At 40.3% G+C, this 22,394-nt stretch overlaps 1 protein-coding gene across 23 annotated transcripts in view; it reads left to right on the plus strand.

The window, feature by feature from the left end:
* The window catches only part of RBM6 (RNA binding motif protein 6), a 124,259-nt gene that overhangs the window by 64,326 nt on the left and 37,539 nt on the right, over positions 1 to 22,394 (plus strand). The window contains exon 7 of one of the 23 annotated variants that reach the window (XM_084988225.1): positions 850 to 981. The exons of the other annotated variants lie outside the window; for them this stretch is intronic. The gene's annotated coding sequence lies outside the window, so the exon portion shown is untranslated. The remainder of the gene's footprint in view (positions 1 to 849; positions 982 to 22,394) is intronic. 23 annotated transcript variants of the gene reach the window in all.

Consider the following 22,394-nt stretch of genomic DNA (forward strand, 5'->3'; position numbering starts at 1 on the left):
TACTTCCTAGTTGGGTTGTCTCCAACAAATGAAGTTTTTTTGTTTTTTTAATCCTTCTAGGGCCATACCAGTGGCATATAGAAGTTTCCAGGCTAGGGGTCGAATCAGAGCTGTAGCCGCTGGCCTGTACCACAGCCACAGCAATGTGGAATCCGAGCCACATCTTCGGCCCTCACCACAGCTCATGGCAACACTGGATCCTTAACCCACTGAGCTTCTGAGGCCAGGGATCCAACCTGCTTCCTCATGGATGCTAGTCAGATTCGTTTCTGCTGAGGCACGGCAGGAACTACTCTCCAACAAATCTTTTAATCTCCCTTAGCTTCAGTTCCCTGTCACCAGTGCCTCTGGTGTGGATTAAATGAGATCATACATTCACCAGTGCCTGCTGTGTACCAGGCACCTTTCTGGATGCTGGAGATGCTGCAAGTAAGCAAGACAGATTGTATAATTTACGATTTAATGATAGAAGTCAGAGCATAAGCAAGTAGGCAGCTTTTTTTTTGGCCATGCCCTTGGGCCAAGGAGTGAATCCAAGCCACAGCAGTGACAATGCTGAATCCTTAACTGCTAGGCCACCAAGGAACTCCCAATAAATTTTAAATAATATTATATATGAGAGTGCTAAGTGCTATAAAGATAAGGAAGCAGGATATTGAGAGAATGCATATGAGGGAGTTTTACATAATGTGGTTAGGAAAACTTCTTAAGGAATAACATTACATTTGAATAGTAACTCTTGGTGAAAAATGTATACAAAAAACACTTAGGATAGCATTTGGTACCTAGTAATTTGAAATTAGACAGTTTAGACAGTCATCTCTCTTTTTTTTTTTTTTTTTTTGGCAGAGCCCTTGGTATGTGGAAGTTCCTGGGCCAGGGAGTGAATCTTCATCACAGCAGCAATCCCAGCTGCTACAGTGACAACGCTGGATCTTTAACCCACTGTGCCACAAAGGAAATCTTCTCTTTTCATGATGAGTAATTTCCCATGAAAATTCTATGAAAAAAAATTTTTATATAGCGATATTCTTTAAGGAGATGGATGTGGATCAAGCTCCCAATAACACAGTGTTTCAAAATCTTATGGGAGACATTAGAACATGAGAGGAGAAGTCCTTTCTCCTTGGAATAAGGTCCAAGTTTTTGTGGAGACGTCTATTCATCCATTCTTCTTCCCTCTAAGTTTTGCTTATAGACCAAATTGGTTCAGATTTCTGAGTACCATCTCCTGGGCACTTCTGCTTAGTCTTGTGTGTATGCTTCTAAGGAGGTTTCTATGAAATGTTTTGGGTTGAGTTTTTTATAACTCTTTGCTATCCTGGCTCTTGATGTGAAATGCCTTTTATTTATGTTTATCCTTGACTGATACAGGTCTAGGGGAAGGGGCTAAAGCCTTCTGCTGGCTTACTTTGTAAGATATTAAGGAATATGTTTGCCATACTGAGGCTGTTCAGGATTATAACCAAGGCCCCTCTAGCCCTTTCCTAGTGCCTTAATGGAGACATGAAACTTGTAGGATGCTCCTCAGCAGTACTGAGCATGGTTGCCAGGGGACTCATCAGGACTTTACTTAGCAAACAGCTATCTGGGGAAGTAATTTCCTACAGAAGTCTGTCAGCTCATACTTTACCATCTCTGTCTAGAATAAGTGGAAATCTAGCAAACACTGTGAGGCTCAAAGCCTTCTATTCTATCCCTTCCTGGGAAAGGCATTTCTAGCTGTGTCCTGTACCCTTGGCTTTACTTATGTCCAAGTCCCTGAGGATCTAGAGTGAATATCTCTTTTCTCTGTACGTGCCATTGCACTGTGACTTGCAAAGGGGCATAAGAAGCATTGTGTTAGAATATCTGTCTCTTTTAGTGATTGTCCACTTGTGAGTACTGGCTCTCTCAAACTGTTGTCGTTTGGTCTGCAGCATTTTATTTCCTCAAATTGACAGATTTGTTGCCTATTTTTATTCAACCAAATAGTCACTAAAAGGGCTCTGGGAAAGGTACTTATTTCCCTGGTGTTTTTATTCAACTTTCTTAGCATCAGTGGTCTTCTTTAACCAAAGATGACTTGGCTGCATGACAGAATCAACCTGAATTTATAAAATACAAAGAAAAGGATGCTGTTATCACCTAATATGAAAATTCCTTCAGACTCTGGCTTTTTCTTTTGTGTAGGATGAAGGCTGTGTAATATATAAAATTTTATGACATAGTGTTTTTTGTATCAGCAGGCTTAAGAGAGTTTGGATTTTTGAGGATACCAGGATAGTCAGGGTGTTTTTGATGGTATATGAAGAAAGACAAATCTTAAATGGGATCAGTCTTTGTAATTAAAATGAGATGAATAGGAAAAGCTTATGTTTTGAGGCCATGATGGAAAAAACGAACTAAGACCCAATTTGTTGGAGTTTTATTCACATTGTTAACAATACTGTATAAAACACTTTAGTACTTAAATTGTGTGCTTTCCAAGTAACAAAAACAACAATCTTTATAAATTCCTGCAAGGCTCTAGTATTGCCGAAAACCCTCTCCCTAATACTATTTCATTAAAGAGAATGTGACATCCTGGCCAGAGCTCAGCTGTATGACTTGTGACTTGATCCATGCCACTCTGGAGGTTTCAATATTAGTACCCTCTCCTGATTGCTCTTAGTAGAGGTGTTGGTGGGAGACAGAAAGAAAAGTGCATTCTGAAGTGTGTGTGTGTAAATCAACAACTATTGAAGATTCTTGCTCTCTAGAGAGTTAAGGTATTCAGGAGAATTTTAAATGATTTTAAGGATTGATGATTTGATTATGCAGTTTGGTTACCTGTCCAGTGACTCAGTCTTGGATGGGCACCAGGCAATATATTTTAATACTCAGATACATAGACTCGGATGTCTGCCCAGGTAGCTCAGTTGGTAAACACATAGACTTTGGAGGCAGACTGCCTGGAGTTTGCGTCCCAGCTCTGTCCACCTTCTACTGTGTAACTTGGGTAAGTGGCCTAATATAACATCTCTGTGTCTCAGTGATGTCTCATATTTCTAAAGATTATATGAGTTGATGCATGAAAGATGATTAGAACTGGGCCTGGCACATAATGAACATTGAGTGTATAATTGTTATTAATATAACTTTTCATCCGACTGGAACAGGAAAGTCCTAAGTTACAGCAGCTCTAATCTTGGCTTCATGGAGTATATGGTTAAAAAAGGATTTGGTGGCAGTGCCCAGAGGATTATTTTTACATCAACAATACTCATTTAGCTTTTGACTAGGACTGATTATCAGGGGACTACTTCCACGTCTCTAGAAATTTCTACTGCCTCAGTCTTCAGTCTTAAATCTTCTCAAGAGAAAGAGCAAGAGACATACCACATGTGGGCCATGGAGTACGGTTAGACCATACTGAGAATCTAGCCTTTGGTTTTAAAATCCCAAACTGATATCCAGCTCCTGGCTTTGCCATATTTTAGATTCTCTCTAGTAATTGTAAAATATATTCTAAACTGGACTCAGTATAATTTTCTTAAATTTAAAAAATAAACGTTTATCATTTGGCAGGTTTTTAAAATTTAATTTTATTTATTTTGTTTTATTAAAGTATAGTTGATTTACAGTGTTTCTTCAATTTCTGTTGTACAGCAAAGTGACCCAGTCACACACAGTAGGGCTCCATTGCCCACCCATTCCAAATATAATAGTTTGCATCCAAAAACCTCTGAACTGCCCATCCATCCCACTCCCTCCCCTTCCCCACTGGAAACCACAAGTCTGCTCCCCTTGGCTATGATCTGTTTCTGTTTTGTGCATAGGATCATCTGTGCCATATTTTGAATTGCACAAATAAGTGATATCACCTGGTATTTGTCTTTTTCTTTCTGGCTTATTTCACTTAGTATGAGAATCTCTAGTTCCATCCATGTTGTTGCAGATGGCATTAGTTTATCTTTTTTTATGGCTGAGTAATATCATTTGGCAGTTTTAAGGTGACTTTCCAGTATGTCTCCTATGATGAGCTTTATAATTATTTTTGTTATACATATTTCATGGTCCTTTTCTGTGGATTGAAGTAATTTAGTTCTTAATTTGTTCTGAGTTGGAAATATGCCTGTATATTTTAACCTTGTGCTTTGATGCCATCATATTTCTTTCAGCTTGTATTTTAAGTTGATACAGAATGAGATTGCGCAAAGTGCTGTTATTTAGTTTTGTGGCCTTTTGGAACTTGATTACAGATAGTTGTTGGAAAAAACAAGCAGAATATGTATAATTCTAATTAAGTAGTGCAGGGGTTATACAAAGGCAGAGTTCTGTTTGTGGTCTTGGTTATAACTTTGACTTAGGACTTTGTAAGCCTCCAGTACACTATCGAGTTAGGAGAACAGACAGGTTTAAGATTCCAGCTTCAGGAGTTCCCATCGTGGCTCACTGGTTAACAAGTCTGACGAGCATCTGTGAGGATGCAGGTTCGATCCCTCGCCTTACTCAGTGGGTTAAGGATCCGGCATTGCTGTAAGCTGTGGTGTAGGTTGCAGACGTGGCTCAGATCTTGCGTTGCTGTGGTTGTGGCATAGGCCAGCAGCTACAGCTCTGATTCGACCCCTAGCCTGGGAAACTCTATGCCACGGGTGCAGCCCTAAAAAGCCAAAAAAAAAAAAAAAAAAAAAAAATTCCATTTTGGAACAATTTCAGATTTTAAAGTGGGTACCAAAATAGTAAAAAGGAAGTTCTTGCTCTGGCTCAGTGGATTAATGATCTGGCTTGTGTCTTGTGGAGGCACCAGTTCAATCCCTGGCCCAGCACAGTGACTTAAGGATCCAGCATTGCTGTAAATCTGGCCTAGGTCGCAGCTCCATCTCGAATTCAGTCCCTGGTCCAGGAACTTCCATATGCCACAGGTGCAGCTGGGGGAAAAAAAGTGGAAAGAATACCAGTACTCTTCACTCCAACATTTCATAGTACAGTCATCAAAATCATTAAGTTAACGTAAATATAATATTATCTAATCAACAAAACTTTCAGATTTTGCCAGTTGTCCATTACTGTTGTTTTTCTAGTTTAGGATGCAATCCAAGATCTCGCGTTGTATTTAGTTGTCACAGTTCCTTTTATTCTCTTGACAGCTTCTCAGTCTTTGTCTTTCATGGCCCTGACACTTCAGAAAAGTACTGGCAGTTACTTTGTAAGCCATTTCTCGATTTGGATTTGTCTGTTTCTTTGTGATTAAATTCATGTTATGCATTTTTGGCAAGAATACCACAGGAGTTATGTGTGTCTTTCCCAGTACATCATCAGGTAGCACATGGTTTTGTTCTATTACTAGCGATATTAACTTAGACCCCTTGGTTAAAGTGGTCTTTTTTAGGTTTCACCACTGTGAAGTTACTATTTTAGGTATAATTAACTTAGTAATTATAAGTGTTTTGTGGGGATATGCTTTGAGCTTATATAAATCCTATTTCTCAGGATTCCATTTTTTCTTTTGTTCTTTTTAGGGCTGCACCCATAGCATATGCAAATTCCCAGGCTAGGGGTCAAATTGGAGCTGTAACTGCCAGCCTGCACCAGATCTGAGCCATGTCCATGACCTACACCGTAGCTCACAGCAGTGTGGGATTCTTAACCCACTGAGTGAGGCCAGGGATCAAACCCGTGTCCTTGAGGATACTAGTTAGGTTGGTTACCACTGAGCCATGACAGGGAACTCCTCAGCATACCTTTTTCACTTAATAATTTTAGCATCCATTGATAGCTTTTGCATGTAAGTTGTTACTGTGGGATTTGTCTAATACAATTTTCTATTTCCATCATTCCTTACACATTTGTTAGGGTTCTTCTATAAGGATGATCCATCCCATATCTCCCTTATTTTATTTAGTGAATAGAACTAAAAAATATGGTGTATACACATATGTGCCCTTTTTTATCTGTCTGTGTAAATATATTAAAAACCATGATTTCAAGGAGTTCCTGCTGTGGTGCAGTGGGTTAAGAATCCAGCTACAGCGGCTTGGATTGCCGTGGAAGTGAGGGTTCAATCCCTATCGAGGTGTAGTGGGTTAAAGGATCCAGCATTGCCACAGCTGTGGTTTAGGTCGTACTTATGGCTCAGATCAGTCCCTGGCCTGGGAACTTCCATATGCCATGGGTATGGCCATAAAATTAAAAAACAACAACATACACAGAAACATAATTTTCATAATGTTATGACTCTTGTTCCAAAGCAGTATCACAGAGTTGATTCTAGCTCTACCTCATTCCTTATTTGTAATTCCTTTTGCTAACAGTGAAAATCCTGGCTCTCACTATCCACAGTGTATTTATTTACTTTTGCTCAATCCTAGAGTATACGTAAAGTAGTTTCAAAATTGTTAATTCATGCTTCTTTGAAAAACTAGAATATAATATTTGAGTATAGCTCTTTTGTCTTCATCTTGAGAGTACATAACCAAAATACTGTTTTCCCAAATGAGGTTAGTTCTTTATATCACCCACTCTTCTGTGTGGCTGTTATTCATTTTATTGTAGAAAAAGTGAAAAATACAGGTTAAAAGAGTTACATCTCCAATAATCTCTGTACTGCTTTTTTTTTTTTTTTTTTTTTTTTTTTGATTAATGGACTTTTTCTTTTTTCCTTTTAAATAGAGTGTGTTATTTATTTATTTGGTCTTTTTGCCATTTCTTGGGCCGCTCCCGCGGCATATGGAGATTCCCAGGCTAGGGGTCAAATCGGAGCTGTAGCTGCCAGCCTACACCAGAGCCACAGCAACGCAGGATCCGAGCCGCGTCTGTGACCTACACCACAGCTCACAGCAACGCCGGATGGTTAACCCACTGAGCAAGGGCGGGGATCGAACCTGAAACCTCATGGTTCCTAGTCAGATTTGTTAACCACTGAGCCACGACGGGAACTCCTATTTTATTGATTGATTGATTGATTTAGGTTGGACCTGCAGCATGTGGAAGTTCTAGGGTCAGACATCAAATTCACACCACAGAAGTGGCCTGGGCTGCTGCAGTGACAATGCCAGATTCTTAACCTCCTGTGCCCCCAAGAGAACTCCTAGAATGTGCTCTACTTTCCTCCTTGCAGACCCCTAGCAACCATTGATCTTTTTACTGGCTCCATAGTTTTTTACATAATGTCAGGTAGTTGGAATTATATAGTATGTAGTTTTTTCCAGACTGGCTTCTGTCACATAATAATATGTACTTGCTAGTAACTGATTTCTTTCAGTTAGTAATTAGATTTAATGTTTCTCCATGTCTTTTTGTGGTTTGATAGCTTTTTTTTTTTAAGGCTCTGAATACTTCATTGTCTGAATATTTGTTTGTTTAGACTTCACCTACTAAAGGGCAATTTAATTGCTTCTAAGTTTTGGCAACTATCATTAAAGCGGCTGTAAATAAAATAGATCCAGGAGTTCCATTGTGGTGTGGCAGAAACAATCCAACTGGTAACCATGAGGTTCAATCCCTGGCCCTGCTCAGTTGGTTAAAGATCCAGCATTGTCATGAGCTGTGGTGTAGGTCGCAGACATGGCTTGAATCTGGCGTTGTTGTGGCTGTGGCGTAGGCCCGTGGCTACAGTTCCTATTTGACCCCTATTCTGGAAACCTCCATATGCCTCGGGTGTGGCCCTAAAAAGCAAAAAAAAAAAAAAAAAAAATCTATGTGCAGGTTTTTGTATGGGTATAAGTTTTCAACTTATTTGGGTAATACTAAGGAGCACAATTCCTATGTCTCATGGTAAGAATATGTTCTGTTTTATAAGAAACTGCCAAATTGTCTTCCAAAGTAGCTGTAGTATTTTGCTTTCCCATCAAAAATAAATGAGAATCCCTGTTGCGCCACATCCTCACCAGCATTTGGTGTTGTCATTGTTGGAGATTTTGGCCATCCTAATAATGGTATCTTATTTTAATTTGCACTTCTGGAATGACATAGGATGTAAGCATCTTTTCATATGTTTATTTGTCAGCTGTAGGGTTCCTCTTCACCCCCACTCCACCTCCATTGTTATTTATCAAGTAGAGAAGGATTATTGATTTTTATAAATGATTCTTTTGCAACTATTGATATAACCATGTAATTTTTTTTTTAGCTTGTTGATGTAATGAATTATATTAATTGATTTTCAAAAGTTGAACCCACCTTGTATTGCACACCTGGAATAAATGCCAGTTGGTCATGCCATATAATCCTTTTACTACATTGTTGGACTTGATCAACTAATATTTGAGGATTTTTTATATTTATATTCATAGGAGATATTGGTCTGTAGTTATTTTCTTGTACTGTCTTTGCCTAGGATGATATCTGCCTCACATAATGAGTTAGGAAATGTTTCCTCTACGTCTGTCTTCTGGAAGAGATTGTAAAAAATTATTGTCATTTCTTCTTTAAGTGGTTGGTGGGCTTCGTCATTGAAGCCTGGTGCTTCAGTTTGGGAAGATTATTATTGATCCATTCTCTTTTATGAGCTTATCTAGATTGTTTTTTTCTTCTTGTGTGAATTTTGGCAGATTGTGTTTTTCTAAGAATTGATCATTTTCATCTAGGTGATCAAATTTGTGGGCATGGAATTGTTCCTGGTATTCTTTTGTTATCCTTTTAATGTCCATGAAATTAAGAAATAGCTCTTATTTCATTTTTGATATTGGTCATTTATATTTTCTTTTTTTAGTTAGCCTGGTTAGATGTTTATCGATTTTATTGATACTATTTATATTTCTCTATGAATTTCCACTTTTTCATATTAGTTTTTAGCATTTCTTTGGATTTTTTTTTTTTTTTTTTTTTTTTTTTTTGCCACCCCTGTGGCATGCAGAAATTCCTAGGCCAAGGATTGAAATCATGCCACTGCAGTGACCTGAGCCACAGACCAGATCTTTAACTGCTAGGGCACCAGGGAACTCCCTCTATGGATTTACCTTGCTCTTCTTTTTCTAGTTTTTTCTGAGGTGGAAGTTTAAATTACTGATTTTAGATTATTTTTTCTATTTTGTGCATTCAGTTGCTATTAATTTTCCTCTAAGCACTGCTTTTCCTGTATCTCACAAATTTAAACAAGTTGTATTTCCAGCTTCATTTTTTTTTCAAATTAATTTTTCTCATGAGATATTTCTTTTTTGACCCATGTGTTATTTAGAAATGCATTAATCTCCAAGTATTGGGGAATTTTACAGCTGTCTTTCTGTTATTGATTTCTAGTTTTATTCTCTTATAGTAGTGTTAAGGTATGTCTTTGGCCCAGAATGTTGTCTGTATTAGTGTATATTCCATCTGAGCTTGAAGAGAATGTGTATTCTTCTGTTTTTGGATGAAATAGTCTATAAACATTGATTAGATTCTTTCTTTTATTTTGGTATGTGTGCTTCCAGATTTTTCCATACATATATCATCTATAACTTTTGTATTTACAAAATAGGATAATCTTATACATGTGAGTTTATAACCTTTTCTCTTCAAGTATTATGGACATATTTCTTTGTCATTAAATACATTTTTATCATATCACTTCTCATGGCTCTGTAATGCTCCATGGTATATATTACCATGATTTAACTACTTCTTTGTTTGGTATTTTGAGATTATTTCTTCATGCAGCGTATAGAAATTCCCAGGCTAGGGTTTGAATTGGAGCTGCAGCTGCAGCTGCTGGGCTCTGCCACAGCCGTAGCCACACAGGGTCCAAGCCTCCTCCATGACCTATACCACAGCTTACAGCAATGCCGGATCCTTAACCCACTGAATGAGGCCAGGAATCGGACCTGCTTCCTCATGGATACTAGTTGGGTTCATTACCCCTGAGCCACAATGGGAACTCCTAAGATTATTTCTTTATTTTATTAAGTAATGCAGTGTGGAGTTTCCTGGTGGCTCTGCAGGTTTAAGATATAGCATTGTCACTGCTGTGGTTCAGTTTCGATCCCCTGGCCTGGGAACTTTTGTATGCAGCAGGCATAGCCCCCCCCCGCCCAAAAAATTAAAAGAATGTTCTGATGCGTATCCTTGTAGCTAAATAGTCACATATCCTTAGTTACTTCTTTAAATTAATTCCTCCAGGTAGACTTGCCAGATTAGATAGAGATAATCATATTTTATGACATAATAAATGTAGTCAAATTACCATCCGGAAATTTCCCAATTTATTCTTTTACCAGTAGTGTGTGAGAGTACTTGTCTTTCTTGCATCCCAACAGCATGCAGAAGTGCTAAGAGTTAATAACAAAATATTTATACTGGGTAGTGGTACATGGATATTTATTATTTTATTCTCTAATTATCTTTGTGTTTGAAATATTTAATAGTTTTTTTAGGAGTTCCCATTGTGGCTCAGTGATAATGAACTCAGTAGGATCCATCAGGACATGAGTTTGATCCCTGGCCTCATTCAGTGGGTTAAGGATCTGGCATTGCCATGAGCTGTGGTGTAGGTCGCAGACTCAACTCTGATCTGGTGTTGCTGTGGCTGTGGCACAGTCTGGCAGCTACAGCTCCAATTCGACCCCTAGCCTGGGAATTTTCATTTGCCGCAGAAGCAGCCCTAAAAAAAAGCAAAAAATAAAAGGTTTTTTTAAATGTTGGGAATTCTCAGTGTGTAAGGATCCAGATTTGCTACAGCTGTAGCATAGGTTGTGTCATAGCTCTGGCTTGGATTCAGTCCCTGGCCCGGGAACTTCTGTGTGCTGTGGGTGCAACCGAAAAAGAAAAAAAAGGTTGCCAGTGTAGCAAAGAAGGGAATGATTCAATTTTATATCTTAGGTTATTAGTGAAATAGAATGTTTTTAAATTTTATTACTAGTTATTTGCATTTCTTGTGTAAATCATTGATTCTTGATATATATTCAGCAAAAAGTGACAAAACAGGATATCTTAGATACTCTTCTCCAGTCTTAAGGTAGATACATATAGGATACCTCTTAGACTTTTTGAAATGTTGGAAATAAGTATATTACATGAATATGACTTGGAGTTTCCCAAATGATTATCCCTCAAAAAAGAGAATACTTTTTTTTTTCCCCAAGGAGAAATTTAACATAATTTTACGGTTATTCTGGGGTTATAATCTCACAAATAAAATGTTAAATAACATTTTTATATAAAACAAGTATTCAAATTCACTTACAAGGCCAATGAAAGAATTGACTATTTTAGTTTCATGCCAGAAAGTATTTGTGGCATTGGATAAACCTTCCCACCCACAGTGACATTTTTCACAGATCGAAAATGTGGCACTTTTTTTCTCCCTGCACCTGTTGCATGCTGAAGTTCCCAAGCTAGGGATCAAACCCCCACCACAGCAGCGACCTGAGCCACAGCAGTGACAATGCTGGATCCTTAACCTACTGTGCCACAGCAGGAACTCCAAGGAAATCCAAGATGTAGCATATCTTAAGGAACTTTGATGCCAATTAAAATTATGTACTCTAGGAGTTCCCTCGTGGGTCAGCAGGCTAAGGATCCAGGATTGTCACTGCTGTGGCACGGGTTCTACCCCTGACCTGGGAACTCCCACATGCCATGGGTGCGGCCGCCCCCAAAAAGTGATAGGCTCTAGAAAATTGCTAGATGATCTAAAATAGCTCTATTGGTGATAAAAATATAGCATGTTAAAGAGCTTGAATAAAACACAGAAGTGTACAAATGGAAAGGGTAATGTCTCAGAATCATTATTCTCTTTTAAAATTTTTAAAAATTTTTTATTAAAATACAGTTGATTTCCAATGCTGTGCCAATTTATGCTGTACAGCAAAGTGACTCAGTCATACATGTAATTACATTCTTTTTTTTTTTTCTTTTTGTCTTTTCTAGGGCCACACTGGCAGCATATGCAGGTTCCCAGGCTAGGGGTTGAATCGGAGCTGTAACCACCAGCCTGCACCAGAGCCACAGCAACACGGGGTCCGAGCCGCATCGCGACCTACACCACAGCTCACGGCAATGCTGGATCCTTAACCCACTGAGTGAGGCCAGGGATCGAACCTGCAACCTCATGGTTCCTAGTCAGATTCGTTAACCACTGAGCCAGGACAGGAACTCCCAACATTCCTTTTTTAAATATTATTTTCCATCATGGTATGGCCCACGTAATTGGATATAGTTCCCTGTGCTATACAGTAGAACCTTATTGTCTGTCCATTCCTGTGTGTGTGTGTGTGTGTGTGTTTAGGTCCCCATCCAAGGCATATGGAAGTTCCCACGCTAAGGGTTGAATCAGAGTTGTAGCTGCTGGCCTGCACCACAGCCACAGCAACTTGGTATCTGAGCCAAGTCTGTGACCTACACTGCAGCTCACGGCAACGCCAGATCCCTAACTCACTGAGCAAGGCCAGGGGTCGAACTTGCATCCTTATGGGTATTAGTCAAGTTCATTACCACTGAGCCACAACAGGAACTCCTATCTATCCATTCTAAATGTAATAGTTTGCATCTATTAACTATTCTCTCTCTCTCTTTTTCTTTGAAGTATTACATACTTACATAGAAGAGCACAGATCATAAGAGTGCACAGATCATTCAGTGAATTATTACACATTGAATATACCTGTTATCTTAGTTTGGGTGCTATAACAAAATATCACAGACTGGGCATTATTTGTCACAGTTCTGGAGACTGGAAAGTCCAAGATCAAGGTGCCAGCCACTTTGTTTCCCTGTGGCGCTCCTCTTCCTGATTTGCAGATGGCTGCCTTCTTGTTGTATCCTCACATAGTAGGAAGAAAGATTATCTCTCTCTTGTCTCTTAGGGTTCTGATGTCATCCATGAAGGCTCTACACTCATGAGCTAATTATCTCCCAAAGGTCCTACCTCCAAATACCATCACACTGGGTGTTGGGGCTTCAACATATGAATTGGGGATAGAGGGGCCAACACAAACTTTCTGTCCATAGTAGCACAGACCAGGTTAATAAACAGAATGCTGCTCCATATGCAGAAGCCCCTTCTGCCTCTCCTGGTCACTTTTCTACCCTTCCCAGGTGTAGTCACTGTCCTAAGTTCATGGTATATGGAGGTTCCCAGACTAGGGGTCCAATTAGAGCTATGGCTGCCGGCCTACACCACAGCTCATAGCAATGCCAGATCCTTACCCACTGAGCAAGGCCAGGGATTGAACCCACAACCTCATGGATCCTAGTGGGATTTATTTCAGTTGCGCCACAGCAGAACTCTTAATGCTGTAGTCCTTTGACTTGCTTTTCATCCTTATGTGTTTGGAGTTAAACAGGAAGTATTCTTCTACCTGACTTTTATACTTAATATCTATTTTTTTCTTCTTCTTCCTTTTTTTCTGGCTGTGCCTGCAGCATACAGAAGTTCCTGCACCAGGGATTAAATATGCGCCACAGTAGAGACTGAGCCCCAGCAGTGACAATGCCAGTCTGTAACCCATTGCAGCACCAGGGAGCTCTCTTAGTGTTGTTTTGAAAATTCATTTTGTGTATAAGTAGTATATGTTCATTTTCATTGTTGTACAGTCTTCCACTGTAAGAGTATATCACAATTTAATCATTGGTTCCACTGTTTAAGAACATACCAGGTTGCTTTTTTTTTTTTTCTTTTTTTTCATTTGGGGCTGTTTCGAAGTTGTTATTTCTCGGTAAATAAGTATACTCATTTCTGTTAATGTATACCCACAGGTAGACTTGGACTTTTGTGTGTATCCTCAGTCTTTCACCTAGTAGTTTAAACATCATTAATTGCTGCCTAGATACAATCATTCAGTAGATAATGATCCCCTTGCTATGTTTACATACCTGTCCGTGAATAGGTATTGCAGATAGAGTCACAATTCAGACCACAATATATTATAATTTAAATATATAAAACAAACTAATAAATTAAAGTAGACATTTGGCTATTTCATATCCCTAAAAGTTTATTCATTCAAGGTTGGTCAAATTGCTTTTTATCTATCTCTTTGTTGGGAAAATGGATGTTCCCTTCTAGTTCTCTAATTTTCAGTTTTATATGGTCATTGGGCAAGAATTGGGGTGTTCTAGGAAAAATGGGTATGGCAGTGGTGTGCAGACTTAAAGGAGAAAAGGCTAGAAGCAGAGTACTCACTGTGAGTCTATGGGGGAGGAGATAGGTTAAGTGGGCCAGGGTGTGGCAAAGAGAGAGTAATGACATCACTGAATGTCGTTGTTCTGGCAATAGTCTTGAAGCCTGAAAGCTTTTAAAATTTTGTTTTGTTTGTTTTAATTGAGATATGGTCTACATACCTTAAAATTCACTCTTTGAAAAGAAAACAGTTTAGTGGGTTTTAGCGTATTCACAGAGTTGTGCAAGTTGAACACTAATTCCTGAACATTTTCATCATCCCCAAAAGAGACCCAGACCCATTAGCATTTGCTGTCCATTTCCCTCCACTTTTCCCCACCCCACACTTTGAATGTCCACTAATCTACTTTCTGTCTCTACAGATTTGCCTATTTGAGACATCTCATACATATAAATGGAATTATACACCCTTTTTTTTTTTTTTTTTTTTTGTCTTTTGAGAACCGCACCCATGGCACATGGAGATTCCCAGGCATATGGAGGTCTAATCGGAGCTGTAGCTGCTGGCCTACGCCAGAGCCATAGCAACGCCAGATCCAAGCCATGTCTGCGACCTACACCACAACTCACAGCAACGCCAGATCTTTAACCCACTGATCGAGGCCAGGGATCGAACCCACAACCTCATGGTTCCTAGTCGGATTCATTTCCGCTGAGCCACGACAGGAACTCCACACCTTTTTTTTTTTTAATGGCTGCATCCATGGCATATGGAAGTTCATAGGCCACGGATTGAATCTTAGCCACAGCTACAACTTAAACTGCCACTGCAGCAACGCTGGATCCTTTTAACCCACAGCACTGGACTGGGGATTGAACCCTTGCCTCCACAGCAACCCAAGCCACTACAGTTTGATTCTTAACCCACTGCCCTACAGCAGGAACTTCAGGGTCATACACTTTTTAATGACTGGCTTCTTTCACTTAGCATAGTGTTTTCAAAGGTCGTTCATTCTGCAGTATGAATTGGTACTTCATCTCTTTTCTGAATATTCCTTGTATGGATGTAATACATTTTCTTTAGCTGTTAATTAGTTGATGGACATTTGGGTTGTTTCCACTTTTGCCTATTATGAACAACACTACTATGAATATTCATGTACAAATTTTTGTGTAGACATGCTTTTTCAATTCTCTTGGTTATATGTCAAGAGTGGAAATGCTAAAGCTTTCAGGTTTGTTTTTTTTTCCCAGGAGCTTTCTCCAAACAGATAGCCTATTAGGCCCTATGTAGGAGTGATGCGGCATTGAATACATGGAATCCTGGAGTTCTGTTGTGGTGCAGCAGGTCAAGGGTCCTGCATTGTCATTGCCTCAGCTCAGGTCATTGTCGTGGCTCAGGTTTGATTACTGCCCTAGGAACTTGCACATCCCTCACGTTCAGCCAAATGAATAAATAAATTAATTAACCATGTACTACCCATTTAAAAACAAAAACAAAAAACATGGAATACTCACAGTTCCGATGGCCAGGTTTCAGTTCTTTTTTGATCCCTTGGGTATTCATGCTGCCATTTTGAATTCTCCTCGGACTGTGGGGTTTTTTTTGTGTGTTTTTTTTTAAACCAGATGTCTCAGGGCACTTGCTGCCCTGGACATGGCTAAGTTCTTGTTATTTGGGTTTGAGCATATCCCGGATTTGCAGTTGATAGTCAAACAGTTAATTTTCTTCTTTCGATTCCTTATAGGTTCTCCTACTCAGAGTCAAATGTTAAATGGCACATTTGTAGTTTCTGCCTATGCATCTGATAATGCTCAGGTTGTCTAATTCCTGAAGTATTTTAGTTTAAAGATGTAAAGGGTTTTTTGAAGTTCCCATTATATGGCTCAGCAGAAACAAACCCGGCTAGTATCTGTGGATGCAGGTTTGATCCCTGGCCTCGCTCATGAGCTATGGTGTAGGTTGCAGACGTGGCTTAGATCCCAAGTTGCTGTGGCTCTGATATAGGCTGTCAGCTGCAGCTCTGATTTGACCCCTACCCTGGGAACCTCCATATGCTGCAGGTGCAGCCTAAAAAGCAAAAAGTAGTAGTAGTGATAATAATAATATCAACAGAAAATGAGATATGAGGAGATAATGGCTTCCCACTAGGGGCTGTGAGCAGGTATGTAGAGAAAAAGTCAGATCTGAAAGAAGACTCTGTAAGGTGTGGTAACACTACACTGATGAAGTATCAAGAAAGAGGGCAGATTCAAAGGCCCAGACTTTCTTCTAACTCAGAGGTTAGAAGAATGGTGATACCTTGGACAGAAATAAAACATCTGGAAAAGGAAGGCTTTTGGTAGGGAGGGATGAAGATGTTTGTTAAGTGTGAGGTGACAGCAGGACCTTTAGGTGACTGTTAGAGATATAGGACTGGAGCTTGGCAGAACAAACATGAGGGGTTTTTTGTTGCCAGTTTTTTTATCTTTTGTTTCATTACTTAACTAGTTTATAGCTTTCTTTTTATTTCATAGTCTTTTTGGCAAAATACTTACCTCTGCCTATCACCAATAATTTCTAAAACCACCTTTATCAGTTATGATTAGATTGATTAGATTTCGCTGTGACAAAACACTAGAAATAATAAAACACTGGCTTAAAATGAGGTGATTTTTTTCTCTTTAACATAAATTGGGTCTAAGCCATCCAGGTGTTCTTATGGTGGTATATCATCAGGGAACCAGGCTCATTCCATTGTGTAACCCTGTCATCCTCACATGTGACCTCTCCCTTTGTTGTCCAAGATGACTGCTTGAGTATCAGCTATCACTTTGACTTGCTGACCAATGGGAAAGAAAAGAGTGAAAATGGACATTGCCCTCCCTTTAAGAATAATTCCTGAACTTTGCAAGTACTATTTCTGCTTATGACCAGTATATTAGAATTTAGTTATGGCCTCTCCTAACTACCGGAAGGGCAGGGGAACTTCTTTAATTCTAGACAGCCGTATACCCAGTTCAGAATCATGGGTTTGCTTCCAAGGAAAAGGAAGCAATAGGCATTGAGAAACTACTAGGAGTCTCTTAGTTTTCCCGACTAAGAACCAGATTCCAGTTCTTTCAAGTTGTATAGAACTTGTTTTGGTGTGTTTTTTGTTTGTTTGTTTTCTGGGTTTGGTTTGTGTGTGTGTTTATGGCTGCACCCGCAACATATGGATGTTCCCAAAGCAGGGGTTGAATCAGACCTGTAGCCACTGGCCTATGCCACAGCCACAACAACGCCAGATCCAAGCCGCATCTGCAGCCTACACCACAGCTCATGGCAGCGCTGGATCCTTAGCCCACTGAGCAAGGCCAGAGATCGCTAGTCAGATTCATTTCTGCTGAGCCACCATGGGAACTGCAGAACTTGTTTCTTCAAACTTTAGTTATTCTTATAATAATAATAATTATATTAAATAATAATAAAAATGTAAAAAATATATAATTAAGATGTATACTTAATGTTTTTGTATTTTTTTTAGTCCCCCCCCCCCTTTTTTAGGGCTGCTTGTGCAGCATATGGAAGTTCCCAGGGTAGGGTTCGAATTGGAGCTGCAGCTGCCAGTCTACACCAGTCACAGCAATGCAGGATCTGAGCCTTATCTGCAACTTGTGCCACATGCAGCAATGCCAGATCCTTAACCCACTGAGCGAGGCCAGGGATTGAACCTGCATCCTCCTGGATACTAGTCGGGTTCATAACCCACTGAGCCACAACAGGAGCTCCCTGGTTTTGTATATTTTTACTTTTATTTTTTTATTTTTATTTTTGTTGTTGTTGTTGTTGTTGTTGTTGTTGTTGCTATTTCTTGGGCCGCTCCCACGGCATATGGAGGTTCCCAGGCTAGGGGTCGAATCAGAGCTGTAGCCACCTGCCTACGCCAGAGCCATAGCAACGCGGGATCCGAGGCGCGTCTGCAACCTACACCACAGCTCACGGCAACACCGGATCGTTAACCCACTGAGCAAGGGCAGGGACCGAACCCGCAACCTCATGGTTCCTAGTCGGATTCGTTAACCACTGCGCCACGACGGGAACTCCTGGTTCTGTATATTTTTAAATGGTCTTGTAGACTTATGACTAGTAGCTAAAGCATACACTATGGAATAGATCAGCTCTGATGTCATTGTCTAAAATATGAATGTAAGATCACTAGATTCAGAAGCTAGAGAAGTTACAGTATGATACAGATGTGTTTTACCTAGGCAGCTTTGATCTTTATGTAATGATCTTGTTTATCTCTTGTAACTGTCTTTATTTTAAAATCTAACTTGTCTGATATGAGTATTACTCCGCCTTTCTTTTGATTTCTGTTTGCATGGAATATCTTCTTCCATCCCCTCACTCTCAGATAGTATGTGTCCCTAGAATTGAAGTGGGTCTCTTGTAGACAGTATATATGTGGGTCTTGTTTTTGCATTCATTCAGTGTCTGTGTCTTTTGGTTGGAGCATTTAATTCTTTTACATTTAAGGTAATTATTGATAGGTATGTTCTTATTGCTATTTTGTTGTGTTGGATTTGTTTTTGTTGGTCTTTTTTCTCCCTTTCTCATCTCTTGTGGTTTGATATCTATCTTTATTTGGATTGCTTTTTCTTATTTGTGTGTGTATGTATCTATTGCAGATTTTTGGTTTGCAGTTACCATGAGGGTTTGTTTTGTTTCTTGTATGGGGTGGTTTTTGGTTTTTGTTTTGGTTTGTTTTGTGGTCTTTTTAGGGCCTAACTAGTGGCATATGAAAGTTCCTAGGCTAGGGGTCAAATTGGAGCTGTAGCTGCCAGCCTGCACCACAGCCACTGCAACACCAGATCTAAGCTGCATCTGTGATCTACACTATAGCTCATGGCAAGGCCAACTCCTTTTACCCATTGAGTGATGCCAGGGAAAGAACCCACCTCCTCATGGATACTAATTGGGTTCATTACCACTGAGCCACAGGATGGGAACTCCACTATAGGAATATATGTGTGTGTGTGTATACATACATACATAACATACATGTGCATATGTACATACACACACAAGATTAAGTTGCTACTCTCTTACTTGCAAATGCATCGCTAGTATCCTGCATTTGTACCCTCCTCTAATCACTGTTGATAATTTTGATATCATATTTACATGCGGATGACTTCCTGCCTTTGCTATATGTTTGCCTTTACCCATAAGCCTTCTCATTTGTAGTTTTCTTTTCTTTCTTTATTTCTTTTTTGAAATTGAATTCTCTTAGGTTTTGCTTGTCTGTAAAGCTTTTGAGGAGTTCCAGTTGTGGCTCAGTGGGTTAAGAATCCAGCCAGTATTCATAAGGATGCAGGTTTGATCTCTCTCCTCACTCAGTGGATTGAAGGATCCCAAGTTGCTGTGGCTGTGGATCAGGCCAGCAGCTGCAACTCCAATTCGACCCTAGCCTGGGAACTTCCATGTGCCTTAGGTGTGGCCCTGAAAAGAAAAAAAAAAAAAAAGCTTTTGATTTCTCCTTCAAATCTGAGTGAAAGCCTTTCTGGGTAGTGTATTCTTGGTTGTAGGTTTTTTTCCTTTCATCACTTTAAGTGTATCATGCCACTCCCTTCTGGCCTGCAGAGTTTCTGATGAAAAATCACCTGGTAATCTTAACAGGGTTCCCTTGTATGTTATTTGTTGCTTTTCCCTAGCTGCTTTCAAATTTTTGCTTATCTCCACTTCATTTAGCTGTTCTTCTGGACGTTTGTTTTGTTCTGTCATCTATATATTTTCTCTGCTTTTCATTTTGTATAGCTTTTTGTATGGTCTCATTTCTGCAGGCTACAGGGTCCTAGTCTCTCGCTTCTGGTGTCTGACCCCTTGTGGGTGAAGTAGATACAGGGGCTTTCAGCTGACTTTCTGTTCGGAGAGACTGGTGCCTGCCCACTGGTAGGTAGAGCTGAGTCTTCTCCCACTAGTAGGTGGGGCTTTGTCTCTGGGTGTGATTAAAGGCAGCTGTGTTCCCAGGAGGACTTCAGGCAGCCTGTCTACTGATTAGTGGGGTTGTATTCCCACCCAGTTTGTTGTTTGGCTTGGGACATCTCAGCCCGATGTATGGAGCCAGATTTTTCCAAAATGGTATCCTCCAGGGGAGTTAACGCTGATGAATTTTCCCTGGGACCTCTGCCTCCAATGTCCTGACCCCACAGTAAGCCACAGTTGCCCCCTTCTTTCCCAGGAGACCTTGTAAGACCCAGAAATAGGACTGACCCAGATTCTTATGGAGTCCCTGCTTTGCCCTGGGACCCAGTGCACTGAAACCCTGTGTGCAGCCTCCAAGACTGGAGTCTTTCTTTCCCCCAGTCCTGTTTAGCTTCTGTGCTCAAACCCCACTGGCCTTCAATGCCAAATGCTCCAGGGGCTCCTCCTCCCAATGCCAGACTCCTGGGCTTGGGAACCTAGTGTGGGTATTGGAACTCTCACTCCTGTGGGAGAGCCTCTGCAATATAGTTATTTCCCAGTCTGTGGATCGCCCACCCAGTGGGCCCTGGATTGCTTATGTTGTTAAATTGTCCCTCCTACTGTCTTGATGTGGCTTCTTCTTTGTCTTTAGGTGTAAGATATCTTTTTTGGTAGTTTCTAAGTCTACTTTGTCAATGGTTGTTCAGCAGTTAGTTGTAATTTTGGTGTTTTTGCAGGAGGAGGTGAGCTTGAGTCCTTCTGCTATGCCATCTTGTCTTTCTCTTAGGTAGCTTTATTTATTTATTTATTTATTTATCTTTTGTCTTTTTAGGGCCACACCTGTGGCCTATGGAAGTTCCCACTAGGGGTAGAATCAGAGCTGCAGCTGCTGGCCTATGCAACTCAGGATCTGAGCTATGTCTGCAACACCACAGCTCATGGCAACACTGGCTCCTTAAGCCACTGAGTGAGGCCAGGGATCAAACCCAAGTCCTCATGGATGCTTGGGTTCATTACCACTGAGCCATGATGGAACTCCACCTAAGTAGCTTTGGGTGTAGTTTTTCTGTATGAGTTTTTCTACAACTTATTATCTATATACTATTAGATTTATAAAGGACAGAAATAGAATGCCTCCTACCTGAAGGCACTAGCATTTCTGCAGAGCCTGTCTTAACAAGAATAAAAGTATATCTTGATCTTATTTATATCTGGGCTTGCTCACCTTTTTTTGAGGGGGGGGTCTTTTTGTCTTCTTAGTGCCACACCTGGGGTATATAGAGGTTCCCAGGCTAGGGGTCGAATCAGAGCTGCAGCTGCCAGCCTACGCCACAGTGATGTAGGATCCAAGCCGTGTCTGTGACCTACACCACAGCTCTCTATAACACCAGATCCTTAACCCACTGAGCAAGGCCAGGGATCAAACTTGAGTCCACCCACTTCCTCATGGGTGCTAGTTGGGTTCGCTAACCACTGAGCCACAACGGGAACTCCTCTCTTAAGTGTGTTTTATCATTTTCTCTTCTCTGGATCACATCCAGCTTTGTCCATTGTATGAAAACTCACAGTGCACTTTATACCTGGTGCACTGTTGACCTCTCAACATAAACTTTGTCATATTCCTTTTGTCTCTCTTCACTTCTGGCAGTATTAAAGCACTCTTTCCATTCTGTGCTTCTGCTGATAAGAATTCAGGTAGAGGAGTTCCCATCGTGGCACAGCGGAAACGAATCCAACTAGGAACCATGAGGTTGCGGGTTCAATCCCTGGCTTCACTCAGTAGGTTAAGGATCCAGAGTTGCCATAAGCTGTGGTGCAGGTCGAAGACTTGGCTCGGATCCCACATTGCTGTGGCTGTAGTGGAGGCCGGCAGCTGTAGCTCTAATTAGACCCCCTAGCCAGGAACCTCCATGGGCCACAGGTGGGGCCCTAAAAAGACAAAAGACAAAAAAAAAAAGAATTTCAGGTAGAGATACATGCTGCTTATTTGTTTAAAACTATACTTTTTTTGTCATCCTTGTGCTTTAAAATATAATCTGCATCAGGGCATTGCTAGGTTTTATTCACTACTGAACTCCCATGCCTAGTCAGCTATGAGAAAATATTTGTTCTTGACGAAAGAATACATAGCCTGTTCTGGCTAACGATTTGGTGGGGAGGGTAAGGAGTTGGTAGGGAAAGAGTAAAGGCATATTTTAATCTATGTAACTCTAAAAATCTCCCCACAAGAGGAAATAATCCCATTATACTGAACTGAAATCTTTTGGAGAGCAGCCAGGTGTGCTGTAATATTGACTATGTTCCAGAACCTCAAATTGGTTTGCATAGCCTTTTGACAAGACAAATCACAAACTTGGAACTCTTCTAAGAGAGCTAGACAGGTATGGTGTTTTGTGTGATAGAAACCTCAAGATTCTTCCTAACACTGCTTAAGGTTCTTCCCATTTACTTTTTTATTTTCACCACCCCAAG

Source organism: Sus scrofa, chromosome 13 (genome assembly GCF_054392235.1).
Source record: "Sus scrofa isolate SSC_HxYL_T2T_F1_AM1 chromosome 13, Sscrofa_HxYL_maternal_Yorkshire_Landrace_v2.0, whole genome shotgun sequence".
NCBI classification, from domain to species: domain Eukaryota; kingdom Metazoa; phylum Chordata; class Mammalia; order Artiodactyla; family Suidae; genus Sus; species Sus scrofa.